This window comes from Canis lupus, chromosome 7 (genome assembly GCF_048164855.1).
Source record: "Canis lupus baileyi chromosome 7, mCanLup2.hap1, whole genome shotgun sequence".
Classification (NCBI taxonomy): domain Eukaryota; kingdom Metazoa; phylum Chordata; class Mammalia; order Carnivora; family Canidae; genus Canis; species Canis lupus.
In genome coordinates, this window is record NC_132844.1 from 21,611,141 (window position 1) to 21,637,673 (window position 26,533).

Genomic DNA, 26,533 nt, shown 5'->3' on the forward strand with positions numbered 1-26,533 from the left:
TTCTCTTCCAAATTAATTCAAATGGCCAAATGTGATCCATTACTTATTATCAATCAATCAACCTACTATATATCCAGAACCTTCCAGATGTGCTTGTTTATGCCTCATTTATACCTACTGACCAGGAATTGGGTGTTTATGTACCAACTGGAGCATTAATATATAATTATTAATGATACCTCTGGTTAGTACTGCTTAAGCCCTGACACCTACTGAGGATTCCAGTCACCTTTAATAATAAATTTATGGAATTTAGAGAAAGAACTTTTTCTATAGAGGATTTTGCATTTTAAAATTGTTTATTTTTTTAAGTAAGACCGTTAAGCTACTGGATAAAACATTTCCTTTAGTATTTCTTTCTGGGAACCACATCTAAGTTGTTCCCATGTGCTATACAAATTTATCTGCATTTATCCCTGAGATGAAAGTTCAGAGTAGGTAACATCCAAGACCTTCCCGGTTCAAAATACTTGACACTCAGCCTGGGAGCAACCAACAAAGATCAGTGGTATAGAAACTCTTCCCTGAACTCTAATGGCCTCAATTCCAACTTCATTGCTCTCCTCTTCTCCAATCCTTGTTATTAAAAACATTGGCAGTGTTTGGAATCCCCAAACACCCAGAGATAGTGCCTCACTTGGTATCCCAGATGACAGAGTGAAATGTTTGGTAAGAGGAATGGCTACAAGGAGAAAACGTGAAGAAATTATATCGGCTATCTGTTTTTCTTTTCTTAGTGACATAGCATCAGAGGAAGAGGTGGTAAATGACACTGCCAACACCATGATATTTCACCCCTCTCGTATGCTTCATTATGCTTGGACATAATGTCCCCAAGTCTCAAGCTCACAAAACAATGTTTCACAAAAAAGAAAATTAAATAAAAATGATTCGAATTTTCAGAACTTGAAACTGGATAGTATATGAAATCAGCTATGCAGATTATTAAAAAAAAAGTCATTCTAGCTGAGTACATAAATTCTTTTTCTGGGGCAATGGGGAAAAATCAGAAAATTATCAACAAGAGGGAAATATAAGGAAGCTGTGAATATCATATCTAGCAACTACCCCTTTTCCATATTACTATATGCCCCTCTAGATATTTTTAGGTTCCTCACCTTCACTCCTTACTCTTTTCTTCTACCGTGAGCCCCTTCTCCATACATGTTTACCTAGTGGCTTGTGCATACAAAATTCCTCTCCTTTTCTCTCTAGCCGTTTCTTCCTCTCCCCTCTCTCTCTCTCCTCTCAGATTCTCTCTTCAAAACTACTTATTGGTGATTCATGTGTAGTATCTAACTCTTTTTAACTCACATCCATAAATGAATGACCTTATCCTGCCCTCACCAGAAATACAAATTTCTTCCTTTCTCGTAGCATCAGAATCTGCACGTCCCCTGTGCTAATGTGCAAAAGAGCCTGAGTTTTTTTCTAAAATATTTCAAGGAATATTTAGGCTGAGCATTTGCCTTAATAAAAGGACAACATTATACCAATATTTCACCTATATCATGACCACCATCATACATATACAGCTGTGCATTCCCCTTGATGAAATTTGTTTTTATCTCTTCAAAGTTTTAAATATTTACTAGAAAATTTCACACTATCTTCAGTATTTTTTTGTGGGGTAAATAGGAAGATAGAAAGTACACAACTGTTTTCTAGTTCACAATGTACCAAGGAAGTGAGCAACCTTCATGGAAACTGTCAAGAAATTGGTGGTGAAAATAGTTCATAAAGTCCAAACCCTGGGAAACTTAAAGTTAAAAGAAGAAGAAGAAGAAGAAAGTAACTCATAAGCTAAAAACCTAGCTCCAAATCTTCTGCAGCTCACTACTATCTTTTTGCTTCCACATTCCTTTTCCATATCCTGCCAGCACCCTGGATCAGTCCTTCTCCAAATTCTCCTATGATGTGGTTTAGAGATTAGGACTGGATGGTGTTGAATACAGAATTTCCAAAGACTGTTGCCAGGAAGTCAACAGAGGAAAATGTTTTTTCCAGAATCTCTAGTTGGACATTCTGATTCATAATCCTGCAGAACCATCATGAAACATACCAGGTGATCCATGTAGCATCACGCATGTAGAACTATACTTCAGTTACACATGCATGGAGGCACATTTAGACTATGTTGAAACCCAAAGTCGGTATTTTGTCTCTGGTTCCAAACAACCAACAATCCAAATGACTTTTGAGAATCCAATTCATTGACAAATTTGGGTTTGTCTATGCCTGTATTCGTTATAAAATTATCAAGAAGACTAATGAGGTAGTATATTTGGAAGAACTTTGAGAGCCTACTTAAGAAAGCATTACATAAGTGCAAAGTATTGTAAAGAAGTGATGGTGGGAAATGTGTTGGCTGAGGAAATAATTGGCAATAGGGAGAGGCAACATTTCTTGCAGCTGGACAGAAAATGTTGTCAGGGAATACTGAGCCAGGTGAATGGAAAAAGGATTTAGGTTTATTGGAGGAGGATGACAAGTGCCAGCAACTTGGAAAGAAGTGGAAAACAGATTTGACTGTTTGGAAAATATTCTTCGAGAGTACATGATGATATTTGCAGATTGTCAACTGGACATTCACCCTAAGTTTCCCAAGTGCCAACTCTTTGCCTTTGAATTTGAGTCAACATATGTTATGGTAGGTATTTATGTTTTTTGTACATATGTGCATGTATAATTACATGTGCATATGTATAAGTATAATTACTTATAAAAGGTAGAATAAGAATTGTTATTAAAATATCCAGAGAGGGCATCCCTGGTGGCACAGCGGTTTAGCCCCGCCTGCAGCCTGGGGTATGATCCTGGAGGGCTGGGATCGAGTCCCACGTCAGGCTCCCTGCATGGAGCCTGCTGCTCCCTCTGCCTGTGTCTCTGCCTCTCTCTCTCTCTCTCTGTCTGTCATAAATAAATAAAACTTGTAAAAAAAAATAAAATAAAAAATAAAATATCCAGAGAAAAATGCAGAGTTCACAAAAATATAATGCTCAGAGAGATCAATAAACATTACACTAAATAAAACTGAAAATTTTGATTAAATTAAGTGTTCTGACTAAATAAAATTGGTTTGAATGAGATTTTTTTCTAGAGATTTTAAAGGTTTAATTTGTTTAAGGCTGGTAACATTTGAAGCTTTATCTGCACCTGTGATATCCTGCTTTTAAATTAATAATGACACATCAACCACCACAATACCCAGGTATCAAAGAAGGATATGGTCCATAGCTAGTAGTACAAATGAGAAAAAATTTCTTGGGAAATAAAAAAAACACGCAAAAAATGTGGGCTTTTTGGCAAAAAATGGCATGCTGAGTAGATATATTCACTTGTTAATTTAACTTGTATTTATGTAAAATAATTTTAGTCTCAGAATTTTAAAAAATCCCACTTTATATCATCACATCAAAAATCTTTTCCGTTTCAGTATTTAAGGAAGGCCTGGGAGTGGAAACATTTGTCCTGTGCCCACTGTCCCCTAGCTCCCATAAAATCTATAGTACTGAGCTGCACAGTAGTCCAGCTGTCTTCCTAAAATTACCTTTGGATAGAAAGTTCCTTTGTTTCTGTCCTGTGCTGGACAATCTCCCTTGATTCCACATTATTCTCTTTTTTCATTGTTCCCCTCATATCGATGAAACAAAACTTTTATTACCTCCTGGAAAAGGATGTATAAAATATTAAAATTTGTATGCATGTAATGTCTTTCTGCCATCACTTTTGTTTCATCTTCTGGTATAATATAGAATTTTAACTGAGAATTTTTTCCCCAAAATTGAAAGTATAATTCCATTTTCTTCCAGATTTCAGTATTATATCTCATATATCTGATGCTATTCTGATTTCCCAAATCTTTGTTTGCTCCACTTTTTCTCCTCTCTGGAAAATGTTGGCATCTTTCTTATATTCCTGGAATTTTGAATCTTAATGAAATAGGGTATTTTAAAGGATCTTTTAAAATGCTTCTATGCTGATTATAACATGCTGTAATCTTTTGACATGGAAACTCATGCCCTAATAATATAGATGATATTCAGCTATTATTTCTTTCATAATTTCTCCCTCTTAGTTTTCTCTTTTCTTTATTACTGAAATTCCTATTTAGTTTATACTTCCTGGACTGTTTCTTTAATGTCCTTATCTTCAAACTTCTGGGTTTTTGGTCACCTTTTTGTTTTGTTTTTGTTATTGTTGTTGTTACTTTTTACATATAGGTTTAGTAATTTCTCCTCAGCTTTTTTTTCTTCCAAGCCTTCTTTAAATATGTTTTGTATATGCATATGTTAGATATGTGTATATATATACACACACATATGTAAACATAGATATATGTTAGATATGTATATATATGCATGATAGAAATATACCTATTTCATATGTATACTTATGTTCTTAGGTATGTGTGTGTGTGTGTGTGTGTGTGTGTGTATGCATATATGAATTCTCTGTTGGTCTCTTTTTTATGGTGCCATGTTCTTATTTCATAAATGTAATAAAATGATCATTTTAATAGTAACAAAAAATCTATTGAACACTTTATGTTCCAGTTATGGTTTTAGGAACTTTATTGGTCTTAAATAATTTTGTCCTTTTATTGCTATGAGATAGTTTTTTTCTTCTGTTTCATTCACTGCTTCTGTGTTCTACAATGCATTTAAATAATCTTTTTTCTTTTGTTTCTTTTGTTTCTTTCATTCCTCATATCTTCAGTGACACTTTCTATGAGGATTAAACATTTGATTGGAAGTATTATGTGTGGGGCAGAGTTGGTCCACTGGTGAGCTAGGCAGAGAATTAGACTTCTTTGCAAGACGCTCCTTTTGTGACAGGCAGGATTATAGAATGGCCCTCCATGAGTCTCTACTCCCTGATATTATTCCTAATTTATGTTACATTATATAGCAAAAAGGATTTTGCAGATGTAATTAAGGTAAAAACCCATTACTTTAAAATGGGGAAATTATGAAAAAATAAATAAAATAAAAGAGGAAGTTATCTAGGTGAATCTAAGGTAATCTTTTGAGCTTTTTAAAATCAGGCCATTTCCTCCAAGCCATTTCCACCATTTCATGGTGGCATGAAAAGGAGAGAGATTTGAAGCACATGAGAGATTTGGTGAGAAGTAACAGACCACATGGAAAAGAATTGAGTGGCCTCTTAGTGCTGAGAGCAGTCTCCAGCTGACTAGAGTAGTCTCCAGTTGATAGCTAGCAAGACAAGTAGACCTCAGTCCTATTGTGAATAATATTACTAAGGACATAGGTGTGCAGATATCTGTTTGAGTTCCTGTTTTTACTTCTTTTGGTATATACACTGAAGTGGTTTTGAAGATATTACGGTGGTTCCATGTTTAATTCTGGGGGGAACCACCATCTGGTTTTCCACAGTGGCTGCACCATTTTACTAAATTTGTGTTGTTTTAGCCACTAAGTTTCTGGTAATTTTTAATGTAAGAACAGAATATTAACACATTACCCTTCCCACCAAGTGTTCATATCTACAGGATTTCTTGTTGTTGGATAAGGGAATGCTAGTCAGTTTTTGCCAGAGAGTAATTAATTCAATGTTTGGAGAACAAAAAGTTTGATAAATCAGTAGAAAAAAAAAAAAGGCCAATTCCCTTATTTCTTCCACTTTCAAATTGGTTCTTCTTCCCTAACATTAGCCACACCAAATATTTCTTATTCCATTTATTGAAAGAGTAAAACTTCAGTCTTTTTATTGAATGGGAGAAGTAACTTACAAGTTGTATGAGGTGGGCAAGGATATTGAGAGGGTTGATTGCTTGCTAATTATGAAGAAAATGTTTAAACGTTTAATGGTTGTTGGGTGCACATAACTGGGTTAATCATATTCCTTTATTATGAAAAACTGTCATCTTTGGTCCATACATGGGCCTTTTGTTTATCTATATATCTATCTACTTATCTATCTATCATAAATAAGCACACAAACATAAAAACCAAACCTTTGACAATAACTTACATCTAACTATATGGCCCTCCCCCATCATTTCCTGGTATTTCCTCATCTGAAGCAACTACTTCCTTGATTCTCATGTAATAATTGTTATCTCTAGCCATTATAAATGTCTATATGTTTATAAATAAAAAAAATTTACATTATACATTTAAATATATTACATGCATTACAAATATGCATACTCTTATGTTTAATATCCATACACTTATGTTTAATATCCTTATATGTGCATATATATGAGTGTGTATGTACATGTATTGCATGCATGTGTGTATATGTGTGTGTGTGTGTGTAATGTATATCACAAAAGTTTGGCAATTTTTTCCCGTAAAAGGCTGAATATAATTTTGTGGGCCATGTGGTTTTTGTACCAGCTACTCACTCTGCTATTGTGCTGCAAAATCAACCTTAGGTATAATGTAAATTAACTAATAAGTTTGACTATGTTCCAATAAATCTGTATTATTGATACTGAAATGTGTTTTTCAACAATTATGTTTATAAGAACATTATTAGCTCAAGGAACAACCATACCAATGCAGGAAGATTTGGTCCTCAGGCCATAGTTTGCTACTCATGATATACATATGATCATATGTATATTTTTTAAGTTTATTTTAATTTTATAAGGAATTAAAGCTCTATATAACATCTTATACTTCCTTCATTCCATGTACATGTTAAGACAATGTATCCATATTTCCTATTATAGTTACTTCATTTTGCTTGATGCCTATTTCATTTATGAGATCATATCAGAGTCCATTTATCCACACTTCTATTGATGGACAGTTGGGTTCCAGTTATCTGGCCCCTCAAAATCCTGAGAATCTTGTAGGTTCTGTAGAAAAAATTAGTTTCTGCTTGTTAACTTCTGCCTTGGAGTCTAGAGTGTCAGTTTTTGTCACCTGCTGAGTCCATACACCTGCCATCTTCCAATGTCCCTTATCTGCTGTTATCTCCTGTCTCATTCTCTATTTAGTCTTTTAGATAAGTTTAGTTATTTTATAATTTTTTTTAAGTTTTATTTGATGGGTGGGGGAGAGAGAGAGTACAAACAGAGGAGCAGCAGGCAGAGGGAGAGGGAGAAGCAGTCTCCCCACTGAGCAGGGAGGCTGATACAGGGCTCCATCCTAGGACCCTGGGATCATGACCTGAGTTGAAGGCAGACACTTAAGAAACTGAGCCACCCAGGCACCCCAAGTTTATTATTTTACTGTTGTTCCTAAGGAAAGAGGATACAGAGGTAAACACATATTTTTTTTTTCTACCATATTTAACTGTAATTTACTTGGATCAAGTCTTCATAGATGATTTCAGGAGATGTGTTTGAGGAAAGATTAAAGAACCCAGAGGATTCATTCCTGGCATGATGGAGTGAAGACATCAACAAATTCTCTCAAAAAGCAACTATGAAAGTGGGCAAAACTGTCAGAAAACAAACCACATTTTGGCACTCTGAAAATCAAAGGCATACAACAAACTAAGGAGAACTTATAAATGAAAATATTAAATTTGGCATAAGAGCCGCAGGAGTCTGTGATATCCTTCCCTGAGACTACTAACATCGTTCCCCCGGTTCTGTTGGTGAGGAAGTTCAATCATAGTAGAACAGGTCTTGAACAAGCAGCACCTTTAATCCCACTAGAAGAGAGCACTCAATTGATTTGGAGCCTTGTCATTTAAAGTGGAAAACCAACAATGAGAGCCAGAAGCTCAGTGATCTATAGGTTGCAGTATTGTGTGGGCAAACAAGAGACCTGCAGACGAGTGAGTGATTTAACTGAGAGTTCCTGAAGGTGTGACAACCACAAGGACTTAAGAAATTTCAGGTTGATCCTAATCTATTATATACTGCAGAGATCAGAGTAAGTCAAAGTTACCCATACATCCTTGGCTAAAGGTACCTGCACATACACACACAGAGGGTCCAGCAGTAAATGAAAGTGAGACAGATCCTCAAAAACAAACCCCTGATCTTTAAATGCACTTTTCAATCTATTGTTTTTTGTTTGTTTGTTTTTGTTTTGGTCTGCTTGCTTGTATTTTTGTTTGATTATTTATTTACTTGTCTGGATTAAATCTGCAAAATATATCTCCTCTACAATGTGTGGTCATTGATGTTTTTGTTCTAGGTTTGTTTATTTTTTCCTCTTGATTTTAGTTTTAAGCCCAGCTTCCCAAGGGCAACCTTTATGTCTGCATAGCTAAATGTTCAACCAATGATAAGTCATAGATTGTAGGCAAATGTCTTGAGGAAGTAGGATTTCTACACTTCAACTTCCAAGTATTAGAGAAGTTATAGAAAAACTGGAACCTTCCTACATTGCTTGTGGAAATACAAGATTGTACAGCTTTTGGGGAAAAACAGTTGGCAGTTCTTAAAAAGTTAAACATAAACTAGGCATTTAAGCCAAAAATTCCACTGTTAGGAATCTACACAAAGGAAATGAAAACGTATGTCCATACAAAGGTATGTATAAATGTTCACAACAACATTATTAATAGCAGCTAAGAACTGGAAAAAATCCAAATGTCCATTAAGTGTTAAATGAATAATCGAAATGTAGTATACCCAAGTATGGAATACTATTCAGCAATAAAAAATAATAAAATATGGATATATGTTATAACAGAATAAACCTCAAAGATATAATGTTATGTAAAAGAAGCTGGGTGCAAAAGACTATTTGATAATTTAGAGTCTTAGTAGAAGTATTTTTAAAATCCGGTATTTACCCAAAGGATACAAAATACTGATTCAAAGGGATATATGCACCCCAATGTTTATAGCAGCATTATCGACAATAACCAAATTATGGAACCAGCTCAAATGCCCGCCGATGATGAATGATAAAGATGATGTGTATAGGTACAATGAAGTATGACTCAGCCATAAAAATAATGAAATCTTGACATTTGCAACATTGGGATGGTTCTAGGATATATTATGCTGAGCAAAATAAGTCAGTCAGAGAAAGACAAAAAGCATGTTTTCATTCATAAATGGAATTTAAGAAACAAAACAGATGAACATGGAGGTAGAGAAGAGAGGCCAACCAAGAAGCTGACTCTTAACTATAGAGAACAAACCGATGGATACCAGAGGGGAAGTAGGCTGGAGAATGAGTTATACAGAGATAGGTTAAGGAGAGCACTTGATGATGAGCATTGGGTGTTGTACCTAAATGACGAATCACTGAATTCTACACCTAAAACTAATATTACACTGTATGTTAACTAACTGGAATTTAAATAAAAAGTTGGAAAAATAAAAAATAAATTAATAAAATAAAATCTGGATCTTTAAAATCATATAAAGAAGAAAGGTTAAAAGTTGATGGTATGTAGTACTTCAATGTACTGACTTGCCACATCATCTTTACTACTATAAAATTAATGAATCATAGAGATAATATGAAAAATCTGATCTTTTTCCCTTTTTTTGCTTTTTTAAGTCTAAACAACAAATGATTCTGATAGAAAAAATATTACAGTGAAGATAGAGTGATATGAAATCAAACTACCCTTCTCCCCATAATGTTAAAACTATGTTAGGGAAACCCAGGTGCCTCAGTGGTTTGGCGCTGCCTTCAGCCCAGGGCCCGATCCTGGAGACCCGGGATCGAGTCCTGCATCAGGCTCCCTGGAGGGAGTCCCTGGAGGGAGTCTGCTTCTCCCTCTGCCTGTGACTCTGCCTCTCTCTCTCTCTCTGTCTCTCATGAATAAATAAATAAAATCTTAAAGAAAAAAAAAACATGTTAGAAGAGTATGTTAGAAAACTATGTTAGAAGGTGATAGAGACTCATTCCCCTCACTGATCAAAGGTAGGCTACACTTGCAAAGGAAATAACAAAATTTAAGGATGAACAATTTACACAGATGAAGATGTATTTGATCTGCACAGTGATAGTGAGCAGTGAAGGGAGAAAAAAATGATAAAAGACATTACATTGATATTGCCATACATGGGGAACACACGATGACAAGAAAAAACAGAGAGCAAGAGGTGATTTAGAGGATAATGGTAGGAAGGGGAATATAAGCTTTTGACACTTTAAGGGTGTATATATATTTTAACTTTAAAACAGGAAAGAAGTTACGGATTCTAAGATGCACATGAAAACTGAGCTCTGCACTGCCGATGCTGTTTATTTATTAGATGAAATTGTCACATATAAGTCTTTAACCTTTAAAATAAAGGATTCTAGAATACTTCAATGATTTCAAAGAGATTATCTTTGAAATTATACCCATGAATGTGAAAATAGGAATATATCTGAGAACAAAGATTATCAGTTACCTTACAAATGACACCTAAACACTGCCCCTTTCACCAACATTCTGTAAGTTTTAATGAATTAGTCAGCTGTGCTTTTACTTTATAATGAACATAAATTCCAATTCAGTTTCAAGGCTAATTTAGAGCATCTGTTTCTTCCTGTGAGGAAGCACAGATTGGTTCACATATCTGTGATACATGCATGAGACCTTAATCATGCTCAAGGAGGCTGCTTGTGAAAATAACTGGCTCCATTCTTCAATTTGGCAGGAGTGGCTTGTGAAATAAAGACACATGGCCATCCAATGAGCTTCCTCTGAGAGGGAAACTCTTTGCCAAGAAAACTGTATCCAGTGCAGCTACAGAGATGTAGTGACTAAACAATACAAACTGACTTGATTCATTTTGTTCTCCAAAAATACTGCTGGTCCAAAAGGAAAGCCTTCTCTCTCTCTCTTTCTCATTCTCTCTCTCTCTCTCTCTATCTCTCTCATATCTACCTCAACTAGTATAAAGTCTTCAAATGAAGGATTCTTTTTTTCCATATGACTATGAAGGGTGTAAGGCTTTATAATTGGGAAAAATGGGTCAAGAGGATTAAGAGTTACAAACTTCCAGTGTGAAAATAAGTAAGCAATGGAGCTATGATGTACAGCATAGGGAATATAATCAATAATATTATAATAATTTTGTATGGTGACAGATGATAACCAGTGTCATCATGGGGATTATTTCATAATGTATAAAAATATCACATTGCTATGATATACACCTAAAACTGACTGTCGTATGTCACTTATACTTTAGTTTAAAAAAAAGTATTCCAGACACTTGCCTCAACATGTACAAGAGCTTCATTCTCTAGACCATGCATCCAGTTCCCCTTTGAGGCATGATATTAGCTTTCTCTTGGTTCCTTGACATAATCTTACTAGAGGCAATGTGAAAACTTTCTCTGCTTCTTCTGGAAGTAACTTTCTGAATCTCTCTCTGCCTCATTGACTCCTGTTCCCATTTCAAATGTTAACCATATATATTCTATCTTTCATCCCCTCTGCTTCTTAGATTATTTTTCTTTCTATGATGTCTGTTTTTCACAATGTAGCTATAGTACTTTATCTGCAAGAACTTTGGAGACATTGTTTTTCTTATAAGATAAATTTATTTTTTAGAACTAAACAAAGAAACAAAAACTTCAGAATGTACCATTGACCATATCAGATCCTAGATATAGCTTAAATCAATATGTGACCAATAGAAATGTGAATGAATCTTATATTCAAGCCGAGTTGAAATTCTCCCAATATAAAGTTACTGAAGTGAGGTACGTAAGAAAAACTAAATTTTTAAATATGTCATAAGAAGTTGTGATGTTTTTGAGACTATATTTGATACGAGTTTTATAATAAACTACAAGGTACACACATTTGTAGATAAGTAGCATAAGTTATCCTGATAACTAGAAAGGAGATGCACTGCTTGGGGTATAAGCTTTCTGGACAAACATGTAGACTTACTGAACAATATTTGAACTCTTGTGCTAAGAGAAAGTTAAGATATATTATCATTTATGATTTTTTTTTCCTGATGAAAACCTTTTTGCTGGGATGCCTGGGTGGCTCAGCGATTGTCTGCCTTTGGCTAATGGTGTGATCCCAGAGTCCTAGGATCAAGTCCCATATTGGGCTCTCTGCATAGAGCCTGCTTCTCCTCCTTCTTCCTATACCTCTGACTCTCTCCATGTGTCTCTCATGAATAAATAAATAAATTCTTTAAAAGAAAATCTTTTTGCTGATGATATACATAAGATATTAATTTCAAATATGTGAGAACATGTATTTAGCATAGAAAATAGATTATATTATATATAACTATATATACTTACAGTTACTTAGACACTAGAAGTGGACCCACAGTACAAAATGGTTTGCATTCCAATTCTATATCTTGCTGTAACATTCGTAGTCTGGGGAGCTGTTTCATTAGAAGATGTGATATGCTACTCGGATTTATTTTTCAAAATGTGTCAGTATTTCTTAACAGACATTCATGTACCTCGCTAATGACTGCTTCACAAACATGTGTTGTATACTTTGACAATCATAAAAGATGTGCAAATATTTACTCATTTCAAATGACATAATCTCGTAAAGGAAGGAAAAATAAATCTTGGCATGAAGAATGAGAAGGGGATGAAGGTGGGAGAGAAGAGAGACAGAAAATTGCTATGAAGCTATGAAATGCCATTCTAATTAAGTACATTAAATGTATTGTTTCTAGCGGGCTGCAGCCCCAAGCATACCTCTGGCTTAATCTTTTCCAAAATGAAATATAAATATATTTCAATCTATTAAAGGAAGTTTTCTGTCATAGGAATTATTCCTATCTTTTACAGGGAATTTTAAAGGCCAAATTCATATTAGAGAATGCTCCTGACAGTTAACCTTGCTGGAAAACCACTACTCCATCAAAAAAGGATGGCTGTCATCTCACATCACTACGAAATGAACAAAAGAATAAGTAATACCCATGATCTGCTGATTCTGAACATGAAACAGTTTTAAAGTTAACCAGGCTTACTTGGTGGCATGGCATTGCTGATAAGAAATATTAAAATGCCAAATATCACTATACTTAGATGTATCTTTCAACTAGGCAGGGAAAAATCACCATGTTTTTTTACCGTGATTCAAAAAGAACGTGTGAAATGTAGAAAATGCAGTAATGAAGTCTGTGTTTTGCTTCTTGATCTTCCTCAAAAAAATATTATCAGAGAAAGTTACTTGGGGAAATATATGATAGCACATCATGTATTTGCCTGTATTTAAGGGGAAAAAATGAATAAGGAAAAATGTGGGGGGTTCATTTAAATTCCAGTGGTGCTCATTGTAGTCAAAGCATCATTTTCATGGAGTTACAACTTATCTAAATGCAAAGCACACTTATTTTAACAAACTATACATGAACTGATGCTTTCCTTCAAAATAATGCATATTAATTAAGACAAGCATTTCTTATACAGAGATAGGATTGGCACTATTTTTTACATGTGTTTTCTATTACAGGTGCAATGATGGTAAAATTTGATATCACTAAGGAACTTATTGCTTTTAGGAGACTTTTAAAACTACATGAAGATATCCAATATCAAGCAATCTTCCATTAATGAAGCAATTACTGGAACAGGCTTTCACTGGGATGTGGAGTCAAACACACTGCTTGCAGAACAACCCCTAACCAATACAAGGCCAGGGAATGAAAACAGGATCTGCTCTGAAAATGACATCTAGAGGATACTTATTTGAGTGGCTCTTGTCAAACGAAGATACAATTAACTGTAATGGTGGAAAACTGCCTGATTAGATTATGGCACCGTCAGTGTCCTACAGGTACTTTAATTTGATTAGTTCTTTAAGAAACAAGTATGGAGAAGGGTTTGGCGCTGTAATCTACTCTGTGTTAAAATGGTTAGACTGAAGAGAAGCCTGATGATCATGAATTAAAAATGGAAACATTTATCTAATGCAAGGTTTAAACAAAGGAAAGCTTCTGTGATCGCCATTACAGATTAATTGAGGAAAATATTCATTACAATGAGGTTTGTCTAGTGGTGCAGTGTCATGTGCTCTCCCATATAAAATTTATCTCTATATAAAGACAAATCTGGTGACTTCCTTGTTCTTTGAGGGTTAATTGGAATCAAGCCTCATTCAAGTCAAGCTGCAGTCCTCACCAAGATCCCTATAAATGTGCAGGTGGAAGAGGAGAGCTTACATTTTCTGGTCACTTCTTATTTTAAACTCTAGCTCCCCTTTCTTAACTTTTTTTTTTTTTTCCAAATTAGGAATTTGTATTTAGATTTTTGAGCAAAGCGAAGAACCTTGGATGAGACCAAGCTCCTTGTTTTAGAGTCTCCTACTATCCTATTACTGATACTCTCGTTGCTGATCTCCCAGTGTCCTTCAAGGTCCTCCTGTCACTTTTCTTTAGCGTGATACCCCCATTGAATCTGAGGCGAACTTTGCATATCCAAAATCTCATTAACTTGTTCTGCAACTTGCTCTGTTCTCACAGAAAGGCTGGCAGACGCATTGAGAGTGATTGCCTGACCGCTAGCAAAATAGATCTCCTTTTCAAGGTAGAAGTAACTCCCACATAGCTGAAAAGGTGAGTGTAACTATTAAATATTAGGGCATCTCTGTAAGATAGGCATTATCGTTACCATTTCTATTCCACAGATGAGGAAAGTGAAGCTCATTGCTAATTTCTGGCTTTCTGTGTTCAGACAGGAAGTAAAGATTAACACTAGGGCTTGAATTCAAGTCTTTTGACCTGATTTAGTCCATCTTTCTGGCATTCAATAGAGTTTCTCTCTTTTTGGTAATAACAGCCAAGTTTTCAAATTGGAAATAGGACTCTTTCTGAATAGGTGCTTTCTTTCTTTCTTTCTTTCTTTCTTTCTTTCTTTCTTTCTTTCTTTCTTTCTTTCTTTCTTTTTTCTTTCTTTCTTTCTTTCTTTCTTTCTTTCTTTCTTTCTTTCCCTCTTACCTTCTTTCTTCTTTATTTCTTCTTTCTTTCATAAAGAAATATTTACCAAAAAATGGGGGGGCGGGGCATCTGGGTGACTCAGTTGGTTAAGTGACCAACTCCTCATTTTGGCTCAGGTCATGAGCTCAGGGTTGTGAGATTGAGCCCTTGTTTTGGGCTCCACACTGGATGTGGAAACTGTTTGAGATTTTTCTTTCTCCCTCTGCCCCATCTGCACCTTTCCCTCTAAAAAAGGGGGGGGGGAGAAAGAAAAGTAAAAAAATAAAAAATAATAAAATAAAATAAAATTATTTACAGAGCCTTGAGATTATTCCATCAAATCTTTACTGCTGCCTGGAATCTATCTTCCCCCATGATTTATATGTGAGTGCATACAGTGCAAAGCTGTGGGGAGAAACACTACATGTGGGATTCCCACCTTCCATTGTTTTTCTTTTTAAAAAGAAAGATTTTATTTATTTATTTGAGAGAGAGAGAAAAAAAAGTGGGGAGGGTAGAGAGAGAAGCAGACTCCCCACTGAGCAGGGAGCCCTAAGGGCAGCTCTATGTGGGTTCAGTCCCAGGACCCTGGGATCATGACCTGAGCCAAAGGCAGATGCTTATCTGACTGAACCACCCAGGCACCCCACCTTTTCTTCTTCCCTAACAAGGTGTTATGGTTATGCTGACAGAGCATTACAGCAAGACTGGGAAGATGGGAACAAAAAATAAGCTGATTTCAAAGTTATCTTGACAGTTGTGCATGCTCAGACCTCTTATTGAATGTGGATAGTGCATGGTGTTTTAATTCTTCCTGCATCCCTTTGGTTCTGTTCCAGAGAACAGAAAACAAATAGGTTTTTCAAAGTGTAGAGAATTTAATTCACCAATATTTAGATAATTTAGATATAAGAGTTAAGAAAGAACTGAAAATACAATTGGATGATATATTTATTTATTATTATTTTAAAGATTTGTTTATTTACTCAAGATAGAGTATTAGCAGGAGGGACAGAGGGAGAGGGACAGAGAATCTCAGGCAGACTCCACACTGACCATGGAGCCTACTATGAGGCTTGATCTCCTGACTCTGAGATCACGACCTGAGCCAAAACCAAGAGTTAGGTGCTTAACTAATTGTTCCACACAGGTGCCCCTCAATTGCAAATAGGCAATCCAGACCAGCAAGAATAGGGAGCTCGAAAATTCCAATGGCTAAAGGACGAGTGACAGACAGTGGAGTTGCTGGAATTGGAACCCAGGCCATGTGGCTAGGATGCTCCAGTGGGATCTGGGCCATGAGGGAGGTAGAGCTTTTCTGCAGGCTGTGGGGCAGAGAAATGACAAGAAACTATCTCCTGACCTCCAATCCTCCTTCTATATACCCATTACAGAACTATCAAAATCCAGCTATCAAAGGAGCTTGAAAGAATATTTTCCTAAAATATTAAGCAGAGCAAAAAAGAGTGGGAAATGGAGCAATGTGCAAATAAAAGGCACACTTGTCCCACAACATCCACAGCTATTAATTACCTTCACATTCGCCAGCCATAAAACTAGTTAGTGAATAGCTTTAATGAATAGGAACTCTACAACTCCAATAACTCAGAGAAGATTTCTAGGACATAGCAGTTATCTTCTTTAGCATGGATATTAGTGACATTAATAATTTTACTTTATTAATATAACTAATAATAACCTATTACGTTGAAGTAAAATGAAAGCAACCTTCAAAGCTATTCATGACTAATATCTTGATTTTTTTCTTTAACATTTATTTCTTCTTCCTTAAGACTTGTTAGCTATGACCTGATCTATAATACCCTGGTTTTAAGGGTCTTTTCTTAAAGATAAGTGATGATTCATTTGGTGTGATTTACCAGGGTGTGTGTGTGTCTCTCTCTATTTTAAGAAACTTTCTCATCTTAAAGCATGTCAGCATGAGTGTCTTGAAAACAGAAGCTGAGAGAAGGGATTTTCCAAAGATGGAAGAGTGTCTGGAAAGAACAGAAGGATGCCAGAGGAGCCATAAACATTTCTTTTGAAATGTTGCTTAAGACAGATCGTGCCTTTTAAGACCAAATTAAAAAAGAAAAATAGGCCATTTTCTGAAGGGCTCAATAAGACCAAGAGTCATAGAGGCCCTGTATTCAGAAATTGAAGCAACTTGCTGGGCACAAGCAAACCTGCTTGGGTTACCTATTGATGCTGATGACATCTGATGTGGGATTCGAGCAGCCTTCTCCTCACCCATCCACTCCCCAGGCTTGTAACTCAGGGGTTTTATAAACCGACTTCCTTCTCTCTTTCCCTGTGCTTGTTCTGACCAAATACATTATTCTGGCTTAGGAGGTATTGGGCTTGTATTTATCAAATAAAAAATGTCTATGGAGAATTTTGCTCATGTAGAGCCATATACATATTTTAAAGGGTTCCCGAGTTGAGATAATTTTCAGAAGAGAGGCTACAGGAAAAATAAGAACTTACTAGGTTTCTTTGAATTGTTTTTAAATATGAAATATTTTCCTCATGAAAGAAGTTTTTATTAATCAAAACTGCTTAAAAGACATCCATATTTTATTTTTAATTTTGGTATAAAATATCAAGTTTGAAATTGTTATATAAACATGTCACTGGATCCAGCTATGTTTGGGACCATTTGTGTCTTAAGTGATATAGGTGTTAGGTGAAAAACATTTGGGTAAAGATTAGTAATGTTTAACGTACCTAATCATTCTCAGCTTTCCTGAACTCCTGTGATATTTAAGGTGGTAAATTACCTACGTTTTATTCTTTCTACAGTTTCCTTTAGGCTTCTATTTATCTCAGTCTTTCCATTGTAAACAAATTCATCAGTCTTGGTCAACTGACCATGGTTTTATTTTGGCAGCAGGATATATTATGATTGTTATTGTTATGGCTCACTGTGCACTTATATGTTGCATTTCTGTAAAGAGGTTAAGGTACGATATTAAATCTGAAGATAATTTTTATAATTCTCAGTAGAGATACACGGAATATATTTAAAATCTTAATACCCCACCAATCTATGCATGTATTCCATTCTAATCCCTAGTACCAGCATCTATCCCAATGAATATTCCAAATTCTAAAAATTCAACTAATGAATATTCATTTTAATTAAAGAGATAAAAAAATAGGAAGCACAAAGTAATTTCACATTAAAACAAGTATTAGAGCTATGTCACATCTCATAAACACCCAGACTCTTGAAACAAAATAGATTATTAGGGATTAGGGTACTCAGTATTTTGCCAATTAAAGGGATTAACTCATTCTATGATTTGAGTCCAAATTATAGAGTATATCAAAATAGCTTATTTCCTCCATCTGGTCTTAGTATCAATTTTTTTAAAAATAATTATTATTCTCAAATAAGAAACAAAGAAAACCTCATAAAACAGATGTGTAGTTTACTAAATTATCAAAAGGTGAATACTCATGTTAACACCATTTATGTCAAGGAATAAAACCTCATGAGCTGCACCAGGGGTCCCTAAGTAGCCCCTAATCACAGCCCCTTCTCTCTCTACTGAATTACTTCTCTAGACTTTTATTGTAACTTACCTCCTTATTTTATCATTCAACTGTGTTTTGATAGACATCAAAGTTTAGTTTTGCTTATTTTTTTTAAGTATTTTTGTTTTAATCTGTAGGATTCCCTCCATCACTTCCCTTTCCTGAAATGTTTATTAAAGAACCCAGTTATCCATCCTATAATTTTCCACAGGCTGGATCTTGCTGATTGCATCTTCTGTAGTTTACTGTGTTCCACTACTTTTTTTCCAAATTTGTAATTGAATCTAGAGGTTTAGTCAAACTAAGACTAGCTTTTTTTTTTTTTTTCTCCAAATCTACTTTATAGCCAGTATTGTGTTCCTCATGAGGGATCATGGGAGGTATTTAATGGCCAGTTGTTTCTTTTGATAAAATTAGAAGCCCTTAATCCCTGAATCCTTTAATTAATTAGAATTTGCAAAATGTTGAAATTGCAATTCTGTCATTCTTTCTTCTTGTGTTTTTTGAAATATGTTTAGGATGAGACACTTTCCTTCATCTACACTTTGATTACCCAATTCTATAGTTCATATAGGAAAAACAGGATAAATGTTTGATGCCTTCCTTATATTTATATTGGTTTATGTTTTGAAGTTCTGTTGGCTGTAATTCTCATATATTTTGGAACCAAGTTCTATAACTCATCTTTAAATACCACAGCTGTGCCTTTCAAAAGAGAAAAATGCTTATTTCAGTTTTGGCCACATATCCGAGTTATTCAAAATTTGCATTCAAGATATTACACCCTGAGACACATAATGATCTAATGCTATCCACTTCTTTTAAAATTCCACCTTCACCAGATGTATAGTCGAATAGCTACCCACTCTAATCCGTCTTACTTATGGATATCCTATTATGCTTTATACTTTCCTACATGTTATTGGTATTAAAATTGTTTTCTACTTCCAGTAATTAGGCTGGAATTATATTAGAAACTTAAAAAATTTTCTATTTTTTTAAAATATTCTCCTGAAGTTTTCACATTTTTATTAAGATCTTGAAATAGAGAAAGTTCAACATCAAATTCCTGTGTGGACCAGACTAAACCTTTGACCAAAGTGATTGAATCTTACTAGTTCTGTTTTATTTGGTTAGTTATCAAATAGATCTCAGTGTCACAGAGAAATAAACAAGAAACTAGGAATGAGGGTCCTAGGAGACTATATATGACTTCTCCGAGAAGAGGATCCAGTGATCTGACTTATTAATGTGATTAAGCCGTTCCAACTAAATGTGGCCTCGGGAATAAGCATGTCCGTTTGGAATGCAAAAATCTTAAAGCTGAAAGGCAAACAGTGCATGTCCCTTAAGGTAAAGGAACAATTTTTTTTTTTTTTTTTTTTTTTTTAGGATTCTATGAGAGAATACACAAAAAAAGTGAGATACACATGAGATACACATGAGAGATACACAAAAAAAGTCAGAGACAGGCAGAGGAAAGAGCAGGCTTCCTGCAGGGAACCTGATGTGGGACTCCATCCCAGGGCCCCAGGATCACTACCTGAGCTGAAGGCAGACGCTCAACCACTGAGCCACCCAGGTGTCCCTAAAGGAACAAATTTTAACATTTTGTTGGGTAACTTTGCTTAAGTTCGGTGCCCTGGCTAACACTATAAGTTGACAGTGTCATTTGTACCAGACTCTCATAAATATTTAAAATAATTAGTAGAACATTTTAATATAATTTATGTTTCTGAACACAAAAAGGAGAGGAGGAAATAGGGACAGCAGGGATCATATAATGCAAAGACATATTTTAATGATAATGTTCTTTATTCTTAAAGCAATGGTTTTTAGGCAGGGAAGATGGTGATTACATTTTAATTTGGGAATCACTGTACCTACAGAGAAGGGCTCAGAAGAATCAAGAAGGGGTATGGGGAGACAGCTAAGGTATAATGAAACAATCCAAGTAATAAACTATGGTAGATTTCATGGAGTCAAAAAGAATGAAATTAATATACTAATATTAATGAAAATATTTAGTGTTCCCTTTTGCTCTGGCAAATTTAAAGGCTAAATTTGCAGTGTAATTAAAAGTTAAGGATATTTTTCTTCTAAAGATGGGACCTTCATGATGACTTACTCAGGATGTCCAAGGTATGTCTCTCTCACTCTCTCTTTCTCTCTCTCTCTCTCTCTCTCTCTTTCACTATTTTCTTCTTCTATCCTTACATCTCCTGACTCTGTCTATGCCTTGCTATAATTCAAAACTTAGAATTTACAAATATAAGGACACATAACACAAAACATTAATTTGCCTTTTGTTTGGTCTATAAATAACATGTATGTGGCAATGTGACCTGATGTAGGTTATTCTTGGATTTTTTTTTTCTCTATTTAGGATCTGATTGCTTAGGAATAAATTGTAAATTTACCCCTTTACTCCACTCTATGAAAATTAGAATAACAGGGATCCCTGGGTGGCGCAGCGGTTTGGTGCCTGCCTTTGGCCCAGGGCACGATCCTGGAGACCCGGGATCGAATCCCACATCGGGCTCCCAGTGCATGGAGCCTGCTTCTCCCTCTGCCTATGTCTCTGCCTCTCTCTCTCTCTCTCTGTGTGACTATCATAAATAAATAAAAATTTAAAAAAAAAAAGAAAATTAGAACAACAAACAGTTTGAAGACCTTATTTTGAAGACTTTATTTTGAATTAAGATTGTATATCCTATGTTTTATCATATTTAATCTTCATGACAATCCTACATATCTACTTTTGCAGATGGAAAAAAGGTAAAACATTGGGCAGCCCAGGTGGCTCAGCGGTTTAGCGCCGCCTTCAGCCCAGGGCACGGTCCTGGAGACCCCGATCTCTCATGTCCAGTTCCCTGCATGGAGCCTGCTTCTCCCTCTGCCTGTGTCTCTCTGCCTCTCTTCTCTCTCTGTGTCTCTCATGAATAAATAAATAATTTTTTTTAAAAAAGAAAAAAAGTAAAATGTAAAGAAACTTAAGTAACTTGTTTAAGATCCCCTAGCAAATAAATTAGAGTTGGAATTCAGATGGGTATATCTATATCTAACTCTCCAATCCAAAGGCTGAAAAGCAGCAGACAACATGTTGTCATTCATTGTTCTTTGACATGTCAAAATGACATGTTTGTGGTTTTTACTTACAGATAGAGATAATGTGTCTGTGTTTCCCTCGCATGGGTGATGAGGTGTAAAAAGTCACTTGCATTCACTTGTGTGTCCCCTTTTATTTATGTACTTATTAAGACAACTTTTTAAGAGTAGCTTAGGGTTCATAGCAAAATTGAAATGAAACTACAAAGATTTCTCTGATGCCCCTTGCCCCTACACTTGCATAGCCTCTCCTTTATCAACATCCCCCACCGTAGTGGTAAACTTGTTACGCTTGATGAACCTACACTGACACAGCATCCTCACCCAGAGTCCATAGTTCACATTAGAATTCACTCTTGGTCCTGTACATTATATATATGAGTTTGGATAAACCTATAATGACATGTAACCATCCTTATGGTATTATGTAGAATATTTCACTTCCCTAAAAATCATGTTTTGCTCTGCTTGTTGTTCATCTCTCCCCTAACTTCAACCTCTGGCAACCACTGCTTTTTTCATCTCCATAGTTTTGTCTTTTCTGGAATATCATATACTTTTCAGATTGGCTTTTTTTTCACTTAGTAATATGCATTTAAGCTTCTTCCACTGTCTTTTCATGGTTGAATAGCTCATTTCTTTAGTTTACAAATATTTTAATATAGTTATAGAATATTCTAATATGATTTTTTCTGAGCATAAAAACACAGAATATATAATTGATGTAGTAAATAAAGAAGTAATTAAAAGTCACTTTTACCTCACTATGAAGTTAGCATTTTTTATCATTTCCTTTAATTTTAACTTTTTAAATAGCAGTTTAACTCAAGAAGTCCTAAAACAGACAAATATTTCATTGGATCTCACATTCTACCCCAAAGGGCATATCCCTCACAAATTTAGAAGAGCCAGGAACGTTTTCCAATACTGTAATCAACACTGGACACAAAAAACAGAAATGTACTCAACTAGTTTAAGAAAAGAAAATAATACTGGGTGACAAGGGGGTCAATTCTGTCACAAACCAATGACAGAAGAGGAATAGTGACTCTTAAGGGCTTGGAGTCAGAAACTGGAAAGCCATTTGGAAACCAGCCTATATATATTCTTCTCCATCTCCCTCATTCTATCCTTTTCCTCTCAGTCCCTGTCCATTTCCTTCACTTACTGGTTTCTTCTTTTAGCTTCATGTCCTTCATCTGTTTTCTTCTCTCTCTCTTTTTAAAGACTTATGTATTTCTTTGAGGGAGGAAAAGAGAGAGAGAGAGAGAGAGAACAAGGGGAAGGGGCAGAGAGAAAGAGAATCCCAAGCAGATTCTGTGCTAAACCCCATATTGGGGCTCAATCTCATGACTCTGAGATCACTACCTGAGCTGAAACCAAGAGTTGGTAGCTTAACCAACTGAACCACCCAGGTGCCCCTTCCTTTTTTTTTTTTTCCCCCTTTGGCAGCTGATTTGAAGTTTTTAAAATCTGTCTAGAAATTTTGGAGGAAATCTTGTCCCATTCTCAGTCCATATGGTTCAATGGTACTGACCTCAGTCCACTGTTAAAGGTAGACATTTGACCCAGGCCTGGTCAACAGATTATAGTAATTAGTTCAGATATAAGTATGTGGAATATTGATTAAAATCACCAGATTTAGAGTAAAATTACTGCAGTTCAAATCCCAGCTCTCACACTCACTAGCAGTAAAAACTTGTGCTAGTTGTTTCTCTTTCCTGAGATTTAGAATGACATCAAACAACTAGTAAATGATTAATATATTAACTATTATTTTCATTAATCTAGTCAAGGACAGTCAATGTTGGGATTATTTGTGGAACTACTGGATTATCATGGGTCTACTGAAATTTTGGGCTTCTTGATGGATTGAACATAGGCTTGAGGGTTCTTGGTGGCCGTTTGGACACATTCTGCTTGAGAAATAAATTTATACAAAGATGTCATGAGCCAGGAATTGATGATATTATGTGAGAAACCAGGTCCAGCCCATTTATCTCTGGACTTCTCACTTAGGTGAGTCAATGCTGTTCAGCTTAAGGTTGACTTCTCTTATGTGCAGTTATAGTGGTTAGCATTCTGGATCTCATTATCCATATAACCAACCATATACATAATCATAAAAATATATATTATGTACACTAGTATGCCTGTGTGGGTACATCCATATGCAGTTAATCCTTGAACAACGTAGGAGTTAGAGGAGCTTACCTCTCATGCATTGGACATCCACATGTAACTTTTGAGTTTCCAGAAACTTAACTACTAGTAGCCTATTGGTGACCAGAAGCCTTAATGATAATATAAACAGTTGATTATTACATGTGTTGTATATGTCTTATATACTATATTCTTAACAAAAAAAAAGTAGGCTAGAGAAAGAAAATGCTATTAAAGAATCATAAGGAAGAGAAAATACATTTGCAATACTCTACTATTTATTGAAAAAATCTGTTTATAGATCTGAAAAAATATCTGTTTATAAGTGGACCCACTCTGTTCAAACCTGTTGTGCAAGGATCAACTGTAGTTACAATTTCAAAAAGTAAAAAAGTGAATCAGATGAGAAGACTCACACCTAGGTCCACCAACACTTCAAATCCTACTCGTTTCAATTCTTTCATGATTATAATCTCTTCTGTAGGGGCTCCTGGATGACTCAGTCTATCAAACATCTGCCTTTGGCTCAGGTCATGATCCCAGAACTCTGGGATCGAGCCCTGGATCAGGCTCCTTGCTCATCAGGGAGCTGCTTCTCCCTCTCCCTCTGCATGCTACTCCCCCTTCTTGTGCTGTCAAATAAGCACATAAAATCTTAAAAAAAAAAAAAAAAAAAAAAAAAAAGAAAAGACATAATAATCTCTCCTGTATTTAATGTTTTTGTTATGTTTGATTTAACAACATTAGACAACATCTCTGAGTCTCAATATCTGTTATTATTTTAAATAATTTAGCGGTAAATTTCTATTTTCTGTTTTATACTTCTATTTCTGTAACCCATGATCTTAGAGATTTTCTTTTGACTTCATAGTATGTAAAATTTTTTAAAAATCAGCATAGATTACATCCCCCCTTCTTTTTTTTTTTTACATCCCCCCTTTTTATTTCATTTTCATATTCCTCTCTTTGTTTTACCACATTGATGTTTTCAGAATTGTTGCATCTGTTTGCTGTTTTTATTTTCCTAAAATTAAATCTTCAATGCACTCTGCCTATTGATTAATTGAATTGTGAAAGCTACTAAACATTCATAAATATACAAACATTTTTATTTTATAACAAGTGAGTACAGTTGGATCCTTAGGAAAGGATTTATAATCAACACCCTAAACTTTACTCTTCAAAGAATTTTCAAAGCATCAGTGTCAGATGCTTCTCCTTTCAAATGCTCATGGACCATATCATATTCTAGTTTGTTTTTTATTAAGGTCATAATTGTTTGTGTTTTTCTTAGCTTAAATTTGAAATTCTGCCTTTTTGTTGTTGATGGAAATGATACATGAAGAGAAGAGCCTCTTAATAAAATATTTGTTGTGTGTATTCCACTTTCTTATTAAAGATATTTATTATTCGTGAAGCCTTCAACTTCCTATTTTAGTTTGTACAAGGATATTTCCCGGGACTATGTACAGTTATCCTCTTTGGGTATCTTTTCAAGGGAATAATGTTTCATATATTTCACATTTTTCTTTAGAATATTTGTGCTGTTGTATATATTTTGATATGTTTTCAGTAAATTCTGTATGGATGTCAAGCTTTTGCTACATATTAAAGTGTATGTATGAAAATGGTTTAACATTTCCTTGTTCTTCGTTAATGAGAAATTCAGTCTAAAAATCTACCTTCAAGAAACTTTTCTTTTAGACCTTTGAATGCCTTACTCCAGAGTATTTTCATATCTGGCATTCTTCATGCTAATTGGTTCTCTTTATTTTTTACATGATTTGTGTGTGTGTCTTTGCTAGTGTGTTTTGGTTTTCCCTTTTGGTAGGCTTTTAACTTTATTCTTGAAATTTTTAAATTTTACCAGCTAGTGAATATGTGTTTATTCATTCATCTCACTTATTAAGTATTGAGTTTTAAATAGTAATAGAAATCTTTTTTGTAAGGTGCCTGGGTGGCTCAGTTGGTTAAGCGTCTGCCTTTAGCTCAGGGTATGGTTCTGGGGTCATAGAATCAAGCCCCACATTGATTCTCCTGCCCCTCTCCCAGCTCACACTCTCTCATACTCTCTCACTCATGTGCTCTCTTTCTCTCGTAAATAAAATCTTTTAAAAAGTATTTTTGAATAGTAATGAATATCATTTATTTTGGTAGGGTTATGGTCAGTTATCTCTCTTGGAATTCCCAAGTGGTTTTTCAACATCATTATTTGTTCCTTCCTTGATTCTTAAGGTTTTTTTCCCCATATCTTAATTTTTAAAATACTTATTATAAACTTTTCCTTTCTCCTGTTTTGAGAAATCTCCATATTTAATCTTCCAGATTATTTATCTGGCCTTTTGAAATTTCCCATTTATTTTTCATTCTTACTGACTTAAAACATTATCATATTTTTAATTTCCATGAACTGCTCCTTATCTGTCCTGCTTTTGCACCTTTTCCATAGAAGTACTGTTTTTCTATGGAGAAGATAGTCTGTTGAATTTTTATATATCAGGAGATAATATGAATAAAAATTTACTTTCCTTATGTTTTCCTTCTGATGCTAAATAATCACTTTCTTGTGAGAATATTTCACTAGACATATTTCTCCTCATTCTTCTTTTTTGTGTTGTTTTCATTAAATAGCTAATGATGTTTTCTGAGTCATTCATGTCTATAAAATGGACTGGTTGAGCAGAAGAGAAGGGTTTTTGGAGGCAGAGTTTAGGTTTACTCTCTAAAGTTTTCTTCCCTGTAAAAGAAGGTTCAGAGTGGTTTGGGTGCTTGTTAAAGGGCTGTTGTGTGCAGTACTTTCATTTTGAGAAAGTAAAGTTAAGGAAGGTGGAAGGCAGGCTTCAACTTGCCCCTCCTCCAGCACCACAGATGAGGAGCAGCAGAGAGCAAGACCTCTGCCACTGACAAGTCCTATGACTTGGT

General features: G+C 35.1%; 1 long non-coding RNA gene across 2 annotated transcripts in view; it reads left to right on the forward strand.

Annotated features, from left to right (window-relative positions):
- The first annotated feature begins 2,052 nt into the window (after nucleotides 1-2,052).
- LOC140636245 (uncharacterized) overlaps nucleotides 2,053-26,533 on the forward strand; it is a 47,127-nt gene continuing 22,646 nt past the window's right edge. For both annotated transcript variants that reach the window (XR_012033541.1, XR_012033542.1), the window contains exons 1-3: nucleotides 2,053-2,650; nucleotides 13,339-13,662; nucleotides 14,348-14,440. This is a non-coding gene — a long non-coding RNA (uncharacterized lncRNA). The remainder of the gene's footprint in view (nucleotides 2,651-13,338; nucleotides 13,663-14,347; nucleotides 14,441-26,533) is intronic.